The sequence below is a fragment of the Hyperolius riggenbachi genome, chromosome 3 (assembly GCF_040937935.1).
Source record: "Hyperolius riggenbachi isolate aHypRig1 chromosome 3, aHypRig1.pri, whole genome shotgun sequence".
Taxonomy (NCBI): Eukaryota; Metazoa; Chordata; class Amphibia; order Anura; family Hyperoliidae; genus Hyperolius; species Hyperolius riggenbachi.
Window position 1 is genome coordinate 216,754,796 of NC_090648.1, and position 13,838 is coordinate 216,768,633.

The 13,838-nt window shown below is 45.1% G+C and overlaps 1 protein-coding gene across 4 annotated transcripts in view; it reads right to left on the reverse strand.

The window, feature by feature from the left end:
* Positions 1–12,102, reverse strand: part of HMG20A (high mobility group 20A) — a 50,901-nt gene extending 38,799 nt beyond the window's left edge. For 3 of the 4 annotated variants that reach the window (XM_068275725.1, XM_068275724.1, XM_068275723.1), the window contains exons 1-2: positions 12,038–12,102; positions 2,071–2,112 (exon numbers count right to left, since the gene is read on the reverse strand). The gene's annotated coding sequence lies outside the window, so the exon portion shown is untranslated. Of the gene's footprint in view, positions 1–2,070; positions 2,113–11,813; positions 11,911–12,037 lie in introns of those variants that run through there. The other variant, XM_068275727.1, reaches the window with a different exon arrangement.
* Between the last annotated feature and the right edge of the window lie 1,736 nt (positions 12,103–13,838).

Genomic DNA, 13,838 nt, shown 5'->3' on the forward strand with positions numbered 1-13,838 from the left:
GTATTAGACTAAGGAGTCGGAGTCTAAGCCATTTTTGGTACCTGGAGTCGGAGGTTTCATAAACTGAGGAGTCGGATGATTTTTGTACAGACTTTACAGCCCTGGTGTGATGATCCGCTCAGCTGGCTGCACTGCAGACAGCTGTTTGACCATTCCTCTAGTCTGTGGGCTGCAGGTCTCTGGAAGAGAGACCTGTTTTTTCCATTGCAAGTTTCTGGTCTGTTCTGCTGCCAAAGAATTTGCATACATTCGTTATGCAAATCCCCTACCTGCCTCCTTTGATGACTGGCAGTATAAAGGTTGGGATTACCCACAGTCCTTTGCTGGTCATTCCTTCTGGGTTTGTAGTAAACACTACTAGAGTGTCAGCCATGCTACTTCTTGTTAAAGTTAGTTTAGAGTAATTCATGGGACTGCACTAGGCAGTTTCCCTAGTGCAGTTAAGATTGCATATCTGTTTGTTTGTCTGTTGTGATTGTCCTGTCCCAGCGGTGGTCGACAGGAAATCGTTCTGTGTGTCTGGGTGCTAACTGGAACAGCGGTTGTTACTGGTAGCCCCTTCTGATCTGTCTTGCCTGGATCGCACTCGCCTTGCGCTAGTGCTGTGGATCCTTCTGATCTGTCTTGCCTGGATCGCACTCGCCTTGCGCTAGTGCTGTGGATCCTTCTGTTCTGTCTTCCTGGATCGCACTAGCCTCTAGCGCTAGCGCTGTGGATCCTTCTGGTCTGTTTTCTTGTTCCTGAGTTTAAATCGCACTAGCCGCTAGAGTTAGCGGCTGTGGATCTTTCTGATCTGTGTTCCTGCTTGCATCACACTTGCTCTGGCGGAAAAGCGGTGGATCCTTTCTGCCTACTTCCTGTTTCTAGTTTGTCTGTCTTATCTGATACGGGCGCTTGCTGTAGGCTCGGTGAGGTAACTGTTAAGCAAGCGTTCACGTTCTTGGTTTCGTTTTTGTCTGTCGGTGGTTAGTTAGGCGTGCTTGTCTCTGTTGTGCTTAACACGCGGAGACCGCGCATAAACGCGTTCGCTGTTGCAAATGAGTGCGGTGTTCGCGTTTAGTTAGCGTTTGTTATTTTCTTTATCATTCTCATTGTATTATTTGCTGTGCCTTTGCTCCTCTTGTGTTCTGTTCTAGTCTGTCTTGTGTCACTTCTGGCGATCGCCTTTCTCGCGATCGCGTTCCTACTTTTGTTTCTGCTGATGTGTGTTCACCGTCGCAGGGTCGCGACTATATTGGTGAACACACATTTGTCCTGTCCCTGTGCTCTTCCTCTTTATGGGCTGTTCAGCCCCGCATTGTCTTGATCTGTACAATCCCCATCTGGCACCTGTGGCCGTGCAGCGATTGTACTCGTCTGCACTCCACAGCGCCATCTGCCGGTGGGAATTGCCCTCTGCTGGTGCATTGCACCTAGCCTGGGTTCACCCAATTATACGCTTGTGGAAGGTTTTCGCTGTGTCAGTGCGCATCTCGTAAGCTGACCACGAAAACGATTCCGCAATCGTTACACCTGGCATATAAAGTGTCAAAAAGCTGCGAAAAGCTTCAGATGAATGGCCAAACGACGCTAAATGCCAGGGTCGAGCACCTCCGGTTGCAAAATATGGGAACATTAGTAAACACAAGCGTGTCAGCAGTTGACACGCGGTGCGGTTAATGCTCGGTAAAAAAAAAAAAAAAACACAGGTTGTAGCATCGTCAGCTCCAAAGTAACATACAGAGGTGCCGTAAGTGCTGAACACTTGTAGCCAGCTGCACACGCCCTGTATATAAACAGGAGCGGCTGACAAACAGTTAAGTGCACTGCTGTCAGCCGTTCTTGTTTCTTGGGAAAGAGCCCTCAATCCCCCCCATCTCAGCATCAAGGCAACAGCTGAATACTTAAAATAGGAAGTTAAACCAAGCTTAACAAATTTAGCATAGTTCATCTCGGATAAAAAAAGAGAAGTTTGTTTTAGTAGCAATATATTCCTTTTAGAGCTTATCAAGCAATACTCTCCTATTTGTTTCCTACATTTACCTTAATAAGCAATAAGGCACAGCTGAGATAGGCAAACACATACTATACCTTTTGCAGTTTCACTGAATAATTGATGCTTTCTCTTCTAGCCTACAATTCAAGCAATAAAAACATTCTTAATTACATTCAAACATAATGAAACAAATCTTAAGTAACAGAAACTCATTTGGACATTTCTGAACGTAAGTGCTCTGAATGTAGTACTGTTGTAAAATGACGGCTCATTGGGTAGATCTACTACCTTACATAACCCAGATCTGATCCTCTACAGACTGCACTGCTCAGTCTAGGGGCGTTGAGTTTAGTAAAGGTAGCCATACACTATACATTTTTTTTTCACAATGTTGGTTTTTATTCAGTTGTAATATAGACAATTGTTATATTCATCGTAATATTAATGAAAAACAAAATTGAGTGTTAAATAGTGTATGGCCTTAACCCCTTGTGGACCAAACGGCTCTGGCCGCTTTAAGACCAGAGCAGTCAGTGCCCTTTTAAGAGCAGCAATTGCTGTGATTGTTCATAGCAATGCAATTGGCATGCAGCGCTTTACCATACTGCAACCTGTTATACCGCAACACACTCGCTGCACTATAAACATCACAAAGTTGGTGCATTACACTGCAGAAAGCTGCATCACAAAGCAGCTGTTGCACCACAACACACCACTGTGGACGTGGCCTCAGTTCTCGCAGCACATGTGTAATTTACAAATTACCGGCACCTAGTATGCTAAACTTATTAACCTGAGTGTTTCTATGTGTATTGCTTGGGCCTTTCTGTTGCTTTTGCTCAACTCTCTTTGACAGCACCAGTTATTGCTTACTGTCTCACTAACGCTATATCTCTGGTTATGGTTTTACTATTTTGTTTACAATGTTATTTATGAAAAGTGTGCCCCACTGTTTTTAACCTTTTAATGTACTGCTACACTTATTCCAAACCTCTGGGGATGAAGGGGGATATCTGGACACAAATAAAAGCAGCATTGTATTGTGCATGGCCAGCTTAACCCTGCTTTTGTACCTATGCTACCAAACAGTGTTTTTAGTGCTGTGTGCGACCCCTTGGGAAACGCTGCAGTGAGTTATAGGTAAACGCAAACGATAACAGTAAAATCGAAGAACACTTTCATTGACTGTACGCTAACTGCACTCGAAAATGTACAAATTGAATTTTACCTCAGCAAGATTTGATTGGTTAAGCTTCAAGTTGCATACATTTGCATAATGCTGCATCAACTTGAAATTATTTGCATCTCATTGCTCATCCCTATCCGGAACATGTGTATGAGATTGTAGGAATAGTTTCTATTGAGTTGGTTGCTGCATCTAATTGAGCAAAGTTTTTTTGGCACTAGTCTACTTTAGGTGACCCAGCAGGAACCAGTTGCCTAGTCACAGCACCCAGCACAGCATAACACGTGATTGGCTGAATACTGTGACCGTCCACGTTAGCTAAATTTCCCTATGAGGTTTCCTGCTATGTCCCCTAATGTAGATTAGAGCCATTTTTTTTTAAAGATAACCTAAACTGAAAATAAAGTCAAAATAACCATACACAGGTCATACTTACCTCCTGTGTAGTCTACTCCTCAATCTCTTCCTCCTATCCTGCGTCCCATTTGTCCACTGTGATCGATGGAATTCTCCGTCCTCCATTTTAAAAATGTCCATTACCCCATAACAGCTTCCTGGTCAGCACACTGAAACTGTAATATCACCCACTTGAGCCATAGGGAAACATGGACATTACCTTGCACATTCAGTTGTAACTGACAGCTGCTGATATGTAACTGACAGCAACTGGTATATTTCAGATCTGACAAAATCTTGTCAGAACTGAAAGGGATCACTGTAAGTAGAAAATGGTGAGCTTCTAAGAGGAACTGACGGCAAGGAAGTATGTTATATTCATTTGCAGCTACATCATGTGTTTATTTTAAATAATTTTACTCGCTTCAGGTTCCCTTTAAGTTCAGGCTATAACCAGAATTAAGTGGGGCTTGAACAGGAACTTTGTACTGGGTAATCAGATTTGGAGGCTAACTATTCATTACGATGTAATACCAATGTACCCTATGTTTCTTACTGAGGCATGCTGAAATCTGATCTGTGCATGCGCACCGGCACATGATTTCGGCCCTGACAAGCTGGCGGAGGGCTGATATCCTTCCACCAGCTTGTCGATAGCGGCAAATACCAAGCATCACATAGGAGAGGGTTAGTGTTAGGAGAAGTAAAGGTAGGGTTAGTGCTAGGAGTATAGCCCTATACATCAGGCGACTTTGGCAACCAAGTGACCAACCAATTTGATTACTATTATCATCTTAGTTGAAAAATCGGTACTGCAAAGTACAGGCGCGACCGCCGATGTGAACAATCTCGAACTGAAATTGGTCGCGTTACTCGAACGCGCCTGATGCAAGATGTCAGGCCAAAGGTGGTTGATCAGGTGTGTGGCGGTAAAACAGCCGATTTCGGAACAAGCAAAGAAACCCCCGCTGCTTCTCCCTAATGTATAATGAGCACCCCATGAGTGCATTTATACATTACCTGTCCTCTGTTAGCCTCCACATGGTGTCCATCCGTCCTTTGGGTGGATCTGCCGCATAGACGTTGGCGGCAATGCATAGAGTGTGACGCCACACATTATGCACTGCCGCCAGCATGTATGCGGTCGATAGAAGAGCCACCCGGAGCACGGATGGACACCACGCGGAGGCTAAAGCAGGACAGGTAATGTATAAATTTGTGCATTTATACATTAGGGGGACAGCGGCGGGCTCGGCCTATTCCTTGAAGATGTCATGCTGGAATCGGAAGGGAATCGGCCTTCTGTATATGGGCAACTCTACAAAAATGCAAATCTCTCTCTATTCAGATTTGCTTAGAGATAAATGTGTCTCTTTGTTGAATCTGCCCATAATCTACTGATGTATGGCTACCTTTAACCTCTTGAGGACCCAGGCCTTTTTCTGCTAATTGGCCACTGCAGCTTTAAAGCGGTATTGTCACCATAAAAATCAAATTTCAACAGCAACTGGTCTGAGTGTATTAAGTGATAAAGAAGCTAATCCTGCATTCAAAACTTGTAAAACGTTTTCTGCTGTTATGGTTTGGAGTTATCACATACTTTAGGAGCACTGGCCCTAGTGCCAAACAGTTGAATGCTGGGAGTTATTTTTATCTGTAATATATTCCTCCTCTTCCATTTATTCCCCTGCCTAGCTGCTTATCAGACACACCCTCTGATCCCTTGTGTTTACAAGCAAGGCTGAGGTGACTCAGCGATTGGAGGATAAGACAGTGCAGTTCCTAGTATACACCTCAGTTTGAGTTTCTGAAGACTCGGAGGAGGGCAGCTAATGAATACACAATGAGCAAGAGAAGGGAGGAGGGAAAACAAGAGTCAGGGAGGATAGGATGTCAGCATTAGCTTGGCAAGATGGCCACTGCCTAGAATAGTATTTTCTGCTTTTCCTTTATAAAATTCACAGGAATCATTACGTGGACAGTGCAATACATCTGTTATGCAAGTAGAAGTAGTATTTATCTACTTATATATGTGTTTTTTATTTCTAGGTTAGCATGGGTGTCACTTGTTCTGCAGGGCCGCACAACACAGAACACAAGTGATTCCCCCTCCCCTTTTTCTCCCCACCAACAGGGTCTGATCGTTTAACCCCCCGTTTTTTTTTCTTTTTATACTTTTTACGATTTTTTTTTTCAACACCCCTCCCTCCCCCCCAGCCAGCCAATCCTGGCGATCGGCTGTCATAGGCTCCTGCCTATGAGAGCTGATCACTCTCTTGTCCCCCAGGGGGACAGCCGTGTCACACGGCTGTCCCCAGTACAGTGCTGCTGCTGAGCGCAGCGCTGAACTAACTGTAAAGAAACCGCCGTCTAACAATCTCCCAAGCGGCGATCGCCCCCCGAGCAGCGATCTCCTGCAAACTGCAGCCCCAGGACTTGACGCCAATTGGCGTTAGGCGGTCCTGGGGCTGCCGCCGCGGCCACGCTCATTGGCGTGGGGCGGTCGCCCAGTGGTAAAAGAGGAACTCCAGTGAAAATAATGTAATCAACAAAAGTGCTTAAGTTTTACAATAATTATCTATAAATGATTTAGTCACTGTTTGCCCATTGTAAAATCTTTCCTCTGATTTACATTGTGACATTTATCATATGGTGACATTTTTACTGCTGGTAGGTGATGTCAGTGGAAGGAGATGATGCATTTTTGGCAGTTGGAAAAACTTGTAAACAGCTGTTATTTTACATAATGCAAAAATGTTCACAGACAGGAAACTGTCAGGACCATGGTCCTGACATCACACTGTGGGAGGGGTATCACCACATTATCAGCCATTCAGAGTCCCCTGATGATCCGTTTGAGAAAAGGAAAAGATTTCTCATGGGAAAAGGGTAACAGCTACTGATCGGGATGAAGTTCAATTCTTGGTTACAATTTCTCTTTAAAGAAGAGTTATTTTTATCAATTAAGTGAGAAGTAAGTCATTTATGAGAAGTTTTGTGAATAGAGCCTATTGACTGCATAAAATACGTATTCCTGTGAGCAACTCATGAATTAGTGAGTGATGTTGCTGCTTGCTTTCTTTCTCCCTTGAATTTCATGTGTCTACATTAAGAAGCTCCATTGGTGTGGTAACTTTCTGGCTACATACTCCAGGAATGAAGCTCACCAATACAGGAACACCAGCTTTGTGAAAAACATCCAAACAAAAACAGAAACACTAGTAGTTAGACCAGAATAAGGAAAACAGCTCTGGAGAGAGCAGTGTAGAAAACAACGCACTCCGGCAACCACTACCTCAACCTACTACCATCCGGTTCAGGACCATCATTACCACGACTCCCAGACACAGGAACTCTTTGTTAACCACAAGCTGTCCTTGCCTTCAACTAATCCCTATCCCCACCCTTCAACTAATCCCTATCCCCACCCAAACAGCAATCCGATATGGTGTGCCCATATCATCATGTACACCAATACAAATTATTTGTTCTTTGAGCAGGCTGTGCCACAACCAATTCCTTTTACGTTTCTCTGTACTTAGTGAAAAAAATCTAAAATCTGAAATACTGCTTTAACCTGTTTTGACTAGCAACCAGTCCACTGAAAGAGCACTGCACGAAGAGATATATAAAGCTGTATTTTCTATGAAATATGTAATAGTCACAGATTTTCATCAACATGCGCAGCTGAACCTCTAGTAGGTGAAAAATGTTAGCAAAAGTGAGAGCAGAGACATAAAATTACAGGGCTGGATTTCTGAGGAGGCCCCCAAGGCCAGTACCTAGGGCGCCTGAACGTACACGGGCGGGTAGAGAGCAGTCCACATCATCCTCACTCTGATACTAGCAAAGGTCTCTTGTCCCAGACCAGCCACAGCTGCCTGCTTGCTGTGCACACTGAAGGTTGTGTCCAGGCAGTGCAACAGGCAGCTTAACACATGGAGAGAGAGCTAGAAGCATCACGTACAGAAACAGCATACAGAGGTTACACGCTCAATGTCACCACCTGGCTGGCAGCATGCCTCCAGCTCTTCCCTTTTTACTGACTTTAGTGGTTACTTGTGCAAATCGCAGACTGAAGCCATCCATGGGTGCTGGAAGCATAAAGAAGAGGGATCTGGGTTGTGTGTCCGTCCACAATCCCAGCTTTCTCTCCTCTGCACATCGCAAAACACTATTCTGCTGCCTCTGTCCCCAATACCTTCACCACAATCTCTCTCACCTCAGCGACCTGCATATCTCTCTCTCCCTTGGCAGAGGAGGTCACAGGTCTTGTAGCTGACACTCCTGATCCAGCGTGTGGAAGAAGCTCAGACTTGGTAACATGATTAAAGTGTATTTTCCCCTGCCTGTGTTGTAACCAAAAATGTGCATTACAAAACACCCCTCTTTCTTTACTTACCTGGGGCCAGCCTGTAGAAGTTTGTGTGCACCTCGTTGCACTTCCGCTGTGCATTAGTGATCAGCTGTCCACTTTGTAATGATTGTTGGGTCGGCGGCTCCTGTGTATGCGTGGACCTCCCAGCATCAGGTCGGAGATCATTACAGAGCGGACAGCTGATCATTAAAGTACAGCAGTTCTCAGCAGGGCACACAGACTTCTATGGGCTGGAAGAAGCTCCAGGTCTTATATAGCAATCCTCCAGCAAATAAAAATAAATGCATATATACTTACCTCAGTAGTGGGAAGTCTCTGGATAGTCCTGAGGCTTCCCATATCTTCTTGCACAACCCCAATTACAGGGCCGAGTACTTCTGCACAGCCCCAGCCTGCACAGCTTTTTTTCTTTGTGCATTCCCTCTACTGGGCATGCACAGGCCTTACCAGTATGAATAGACTAGTTCAAAGCAGCGCTTGGCTTGCTGTCACTGAAGAAACCAAGGGACCCAATCACTGGCATGGTGGGCTACATGAATACCTGGGAAGCCTCTGGACCATCCAAAGGCTTCACACTAGTGAGAGGTGTAGGTGTAACTACAGACCAAAAGTTTGGACACACCTTCTCATGTAAAGAGTTTTCTTTATCTTCATGACTATGAACATTGTAGATTTACACCCAAGGCATCCAAACTATGAAGTAACACATGTGGAAGTATAGTACATAACCAAAAAGTGTGAAACAACTGAAAATTTGACATATTCTAGGTTCTTCAAAGTAGCCACCTTTTGCTTTGATTACTGCTTTGCACACTCTTGGCATTCTCTTCATGAGCTTCAAGAGGTAGTCACCTGAAATGGTCTTCCAACAGTCTTGAAGGAGTTCCCAGAGATGCTTAGCACTTGTTGGCCTATTTGCCTTCACTCTGCGGTCCAGCTCACCCCAAACCATCTCGATTGGGTTCAGGTCTGGTGACTGTGGAGGCCAGGTCATCTGGCGCAGCACCCCATCACTCTATTTCCTTGTCAAATAGCCCTTACACAGCCTGGAGGTGTGTTTGGGGTCATTGTCCACAAACCGGATGGAATACCATGCCGCTGCAAGATGCTGTGGTAGCCATGCTGGTTCAGTATGCCTTCAATTTTGAATAAATCCCCAACCGTGTCACCAGTAAAGCACCCCCACACCTCCTCCTCCATGCTTCACGGTGGAAATCAGGCATGTAGAGTCCAGCCATTCACCTTTTCTGCGTCACACAAAGACACGGTGGTTCGAACCAAAGATCTCAAATTTTGACTCATCAGTCCAAAGCACAGATTTCCACTGGTCTAATGTCCATTCCTTGTGTTATTTAGCCCAAACAAGTCTCTTCTGCTTGTTGCCTGTCCTTAGCAGTGGTTTCCTAGCAGATATTCTACCATGAAGACCTGATGCACACAGTCTCCTCTTAACAGTTGCTCTAGAGATGTGTCTGCTGCTAGAACTCTGTGTGGCATTGACCTGGTCTCTAATCTGAGCTGCTGTTAAAATGCGATTTCTGAGGCTGGTGACTCGGATTAACTTATCCTCCGCAGCAGAGGGAACTCTTGGTCTTCCTTTCCTGGGGCGGTCCACATGGGAGCCAGTTTCTTTCTAGCGTTTGATGGTTCTTGAGACTGCTCTTGGGGACACTTTCAGAGTTTTCCCAATTTTTCGGACTGACTGATCTTCATTTCTTAAAAGTAATGATGGCCACTCGTTTTTCTTTACTTAGCTGCTTTTTTCTTGCCATAATACAAATTCTAACAGTCTTTTCAGTGGGACTAACAGCTGTGTATCCACCTGACTTCTCCACAACGCAACTGATGGTCCCAACCCCATTTATAAGGCAAGAAATCCCACTTATTAAACCTGACAGGGCACACCTGTAAAGTGAAAACCATTTCAGGTGACTACCTCTTAAAGGATACCACAGCCGACAGGCTGTGGTATAATAGAAGCTGCAATGTGTAGGGAAAGAAATACACATACCGCTTCCCTCGTTCCCTACCATCGGGTCCCGCTAGTCTCCTACAGCTGCCGGTACCAGGCCGACTCTCCTGACCTTTCACCCGGACATACTGCACTGCGCAGTATGTCCTATACTCTTCGCTTCTGCCGTCGCATCATGACGGCAGAAGTATGGACACTCCCCCGCCTCCTCCTCTCCCAGCGTGTGTGCTCCATTATAAAGCTAGCGTGACATGCTAGCTGGAGTAGCGCTGGGAGCGGCGATTTGGTGACAGAGCGGAGGGGCAGTAAGTTGAGAAAGACAGGGGAAGTGGGCACTTTCAATAATATTAATAAGTGCCTGCTTCCCACGAAGAGTATAGGACATACTGCGCATGCGCAGCATGTCCGGGTGAAAGGTCAGGAGAGTCGGGCCGGTACCGGCAGCTGTAGGAGATGAGCAGGACCCGACGGCAGGGAACGAGGGAAGCGGTAAGTATGTGTATTTCTTTCCCTACACATTGCAGCTTCTAATATACCACAGCCTCTCGGCTGTGGTATCCTTTAAAGCTCATCAAGTGAATGCCAAGAGTGTGCAAAGCAGTAATCAAAGCAAAAGGTGTCTACTTTGAAGAACCTAGAATATGACATTTTCAGTTGTTTCACACTTTTTTGGATGCCTTCAGTGTGAATCTAAAATGTTCATAGTAATGAAAATAAAGAAAACTCTTTGAATGAGAAGGTGTGTCCAAACTTTTGGTCTGTGCTGTGTGTGTATATATATATATATATATATATATATATATATATATATATATATATATATATATATATATTTCTCTTCCAGCTTGCTTTACAGACAGAATATTAAAAATACGATTCAGAAATCATTGTTAAATCAATATGTATGGAAGTATGAATTTAGAACCATTAAATTATATTTTACTAACTAAATTATTACAATCAGAAATTTTAGTTCCTGATGCACTTTTGGGAGTACATTCTCCCATATACAATGCCCCCGGGAGGCTGTGAGAATTGCATTGGATTATTTTAACAAATGCAACACCTGACTGGAGCACTAGAGAAAGCAGCAGCGTAACAATATTACGTATGTCCTCCACACAAGTAACTTATAAACTCAGCTATGTCCACTTTTTCCTTTTTACACTGAGTAATGCACATACGCTGATTACTGACATGTGCAATACATGTTGCCTGGGTGTGATGGGCGGTGTGGTGAAATTTTTTGCAACTTTATCAGATTTTGCAACCGGTTGCACTTATTTATACGTATAGCTATCAGAAAGTGCAACCTAGCCATTGACTTTAACCTATCTGTATCAGAAAATGCAACCCAACCAAACCCTATTCTCACACAGAACCCTCCCCTCTTGCTCAACTTATAACCCCCCCTGGAGGGAACAATCCCCCCTCTTGCTCAACTAATAACCCCCCCTGGAGGGAACAATCCCCCCTCTTGCTCAACTAATAACCCCCCCCAGGGATCAATCCCCCCTCTTGCTCAACTAATAACCCCCCCTGGAGGGAACAATCCCCCCTGTTGCTCAACTAATAACCCCCCCTGGAGGGAACAATCCCCCCTCTTCCTCAACTAATAACCCCCCACCCCCCGAGGAAACAATCCCCCCTCTTGCTCAACTAATAACCCCCCCTGGAGGGAACAATCCCCCTTCTAGTTCAATGGGATCTGTGGTTGCAATAAATTACAGGCGTGTTAACAGAGAGGAGCCACGCCTACACAGTCATACACTGTCCTCTATGGCAAGTTGCAAAATATGATAGGTAGCAAAAATTTTCACTACAGCGGCGCTGGCTGCAGCACAACCTGTATGTTCCCTTTGGGGTAAATAGAGCGATACGCTACTGTACAGGCAGTGTAACTTACAGTAAAGGGTTTGGCAGAGGTAGTTGGTGAGGATGCTGATAGCTGAGGGACGGTTGATGACAGCGGGCCTGAGGCGGTGAAAAGTACAAATCCAGCCCTTTAAAATTACAATGGCTATCAATTATTATTGACCAACAGAAGGCTCTCACAGAATAGTGCGCTGTGCTTACAGAATACATTTCACAACATACACACAAAATAAACAGCACAAGACCATTACATACCTCACCGCTAAGTACTTCCTTTATTTATGGTTCAATCGGAAGTGACGGAGCAGCGCTGCAGTGCCCGAACAAACTACATGCCCCATCATGCATTGCGCTAGATCATGTTATAATCCTCCGCCTACTTTATACACCTACCGTACCGTACAGAAGCCATTTTGCTGGAAGCAACTGGCGTCTCCTGTATCATATTATCCGCGAAAATGGCCTCGTGTTAACTTACTTGCACTGTGTAGTGTGTGAGTAACTGGTTATAGCAGATACTGAGGCCGCCCACCAAAATAGGGGCTGGTCAGTAAGACGCTCAATAGTTACGAGTTTGTGCAATAGTTACCAGTTTATGCTACATAATATATGCGAAGTGCAGCAGCTGAGCTGTTCCCCAAATAACAAAACGTGTACAACTTGTCAATATGAACTGTAATAAAATTAGGCAGTGTGTAGCCCAGATAATAAAAATTAGATAGTGGGTGTCCAAAACAAATCGTCTAGTATCCTCCCTGCCTTTCCAAATTAAATCAAGCAGCATGCCCCCTTTGCCTCCAGTGACACCCGCCCCCCCCTGCTTCCCCCTCCCTCAAGTTATGGTGACTTCATTGTTTTGAGAAAGTACCATGGTGGTCCCACTTGCTTTATGGGGACTCCGGGCACCTCTCAGTAGTGATGGGTCGTTCACGAATGAGCCGGCTCTAAGAGCTGGTGTAATGTCAGAAATTGCAGCCCGAATGCAGCCCTACACGCTGAAGGAGAAACGTCATCGCGTACTAGAGCATCGGGCTACACGTCTTCAGTACGCGACAATTAAAAGCGCATGCCCGTTTTTATTCAGCTGAATTGTGTATAAACGTTGCGGCCGCCTCCCCCCACCACCGCTGTCATTAGCATACTACCCTCCTACAGCCCTCCCTGATATCCTCCGTATCATCCTATAGAAGGTAGATACAGAAAGTGTTTCAAAGACTTTTGATAATTAATTGACATTGAATTAGAGAGGAAGTGGGGGCTATCGGTCCCGATTTTGTTCTATGCTTGTATTGCCTTCGAGTTAAATGATAGAGGATGGGTGGATGTGGTGTTGCTGCGCACGACTATCTATTTCAATATCCTGTAAGTGAATTGAACTGCAGCGTTGGAGGATGACGTAGCACGCACGTCCCACAGCCGCATGCGCAGAACCAACAGAGCTGCAAAATCTGTGGTTCTGCAAACTCTGACACTACACCGGCTCTCAGTTTTAAAAGAGCCGATGCCTCAGCCGCCCCACAGAGCTCTGCTTTGCTCTGTAATAAAGGGCGCTGAGGCATGCTGGGAGATGTAGTCCTCCTCTTCCAGCTTGTAGGAGTGTATGGGGCGGAGCAGAGAAGTAGCAGGAGGGATTGCCTCAGTCAGAGAAGCAGTCTGGAGTTGTCATGGAGACAGGGGCGGGGCTTTTACTCTGATTCTGAGTAGTGTCTAGTGATAGTTAATGAAGAGCCGATTGAGAGCCGTAAGAGCCGGCTCTTTAATGGGAGCCGATTCGCCGAGAAGAACCGGAATTCCCATCACTATAAGCCTGACAACTTCCAACAAAGTCATGCAATGGCCATGTGTGTCACTTCCTCTTCCTGCTTCATTCAGTGATGCACTTCTCTAACAGAGAAGACAGGGGTAACCCGGAAGTTATAACAGGCAAGATGGCAGCTGCGATTTTTAAATTTAAATCGAACAAAAACTATTTGGTGTAGAATGGAGATTCAGGCATCAAATGAACGGAGAGCACAAGCTACAGAAAGGCATGCGTCTTTAAGTACTTTGCAGTACT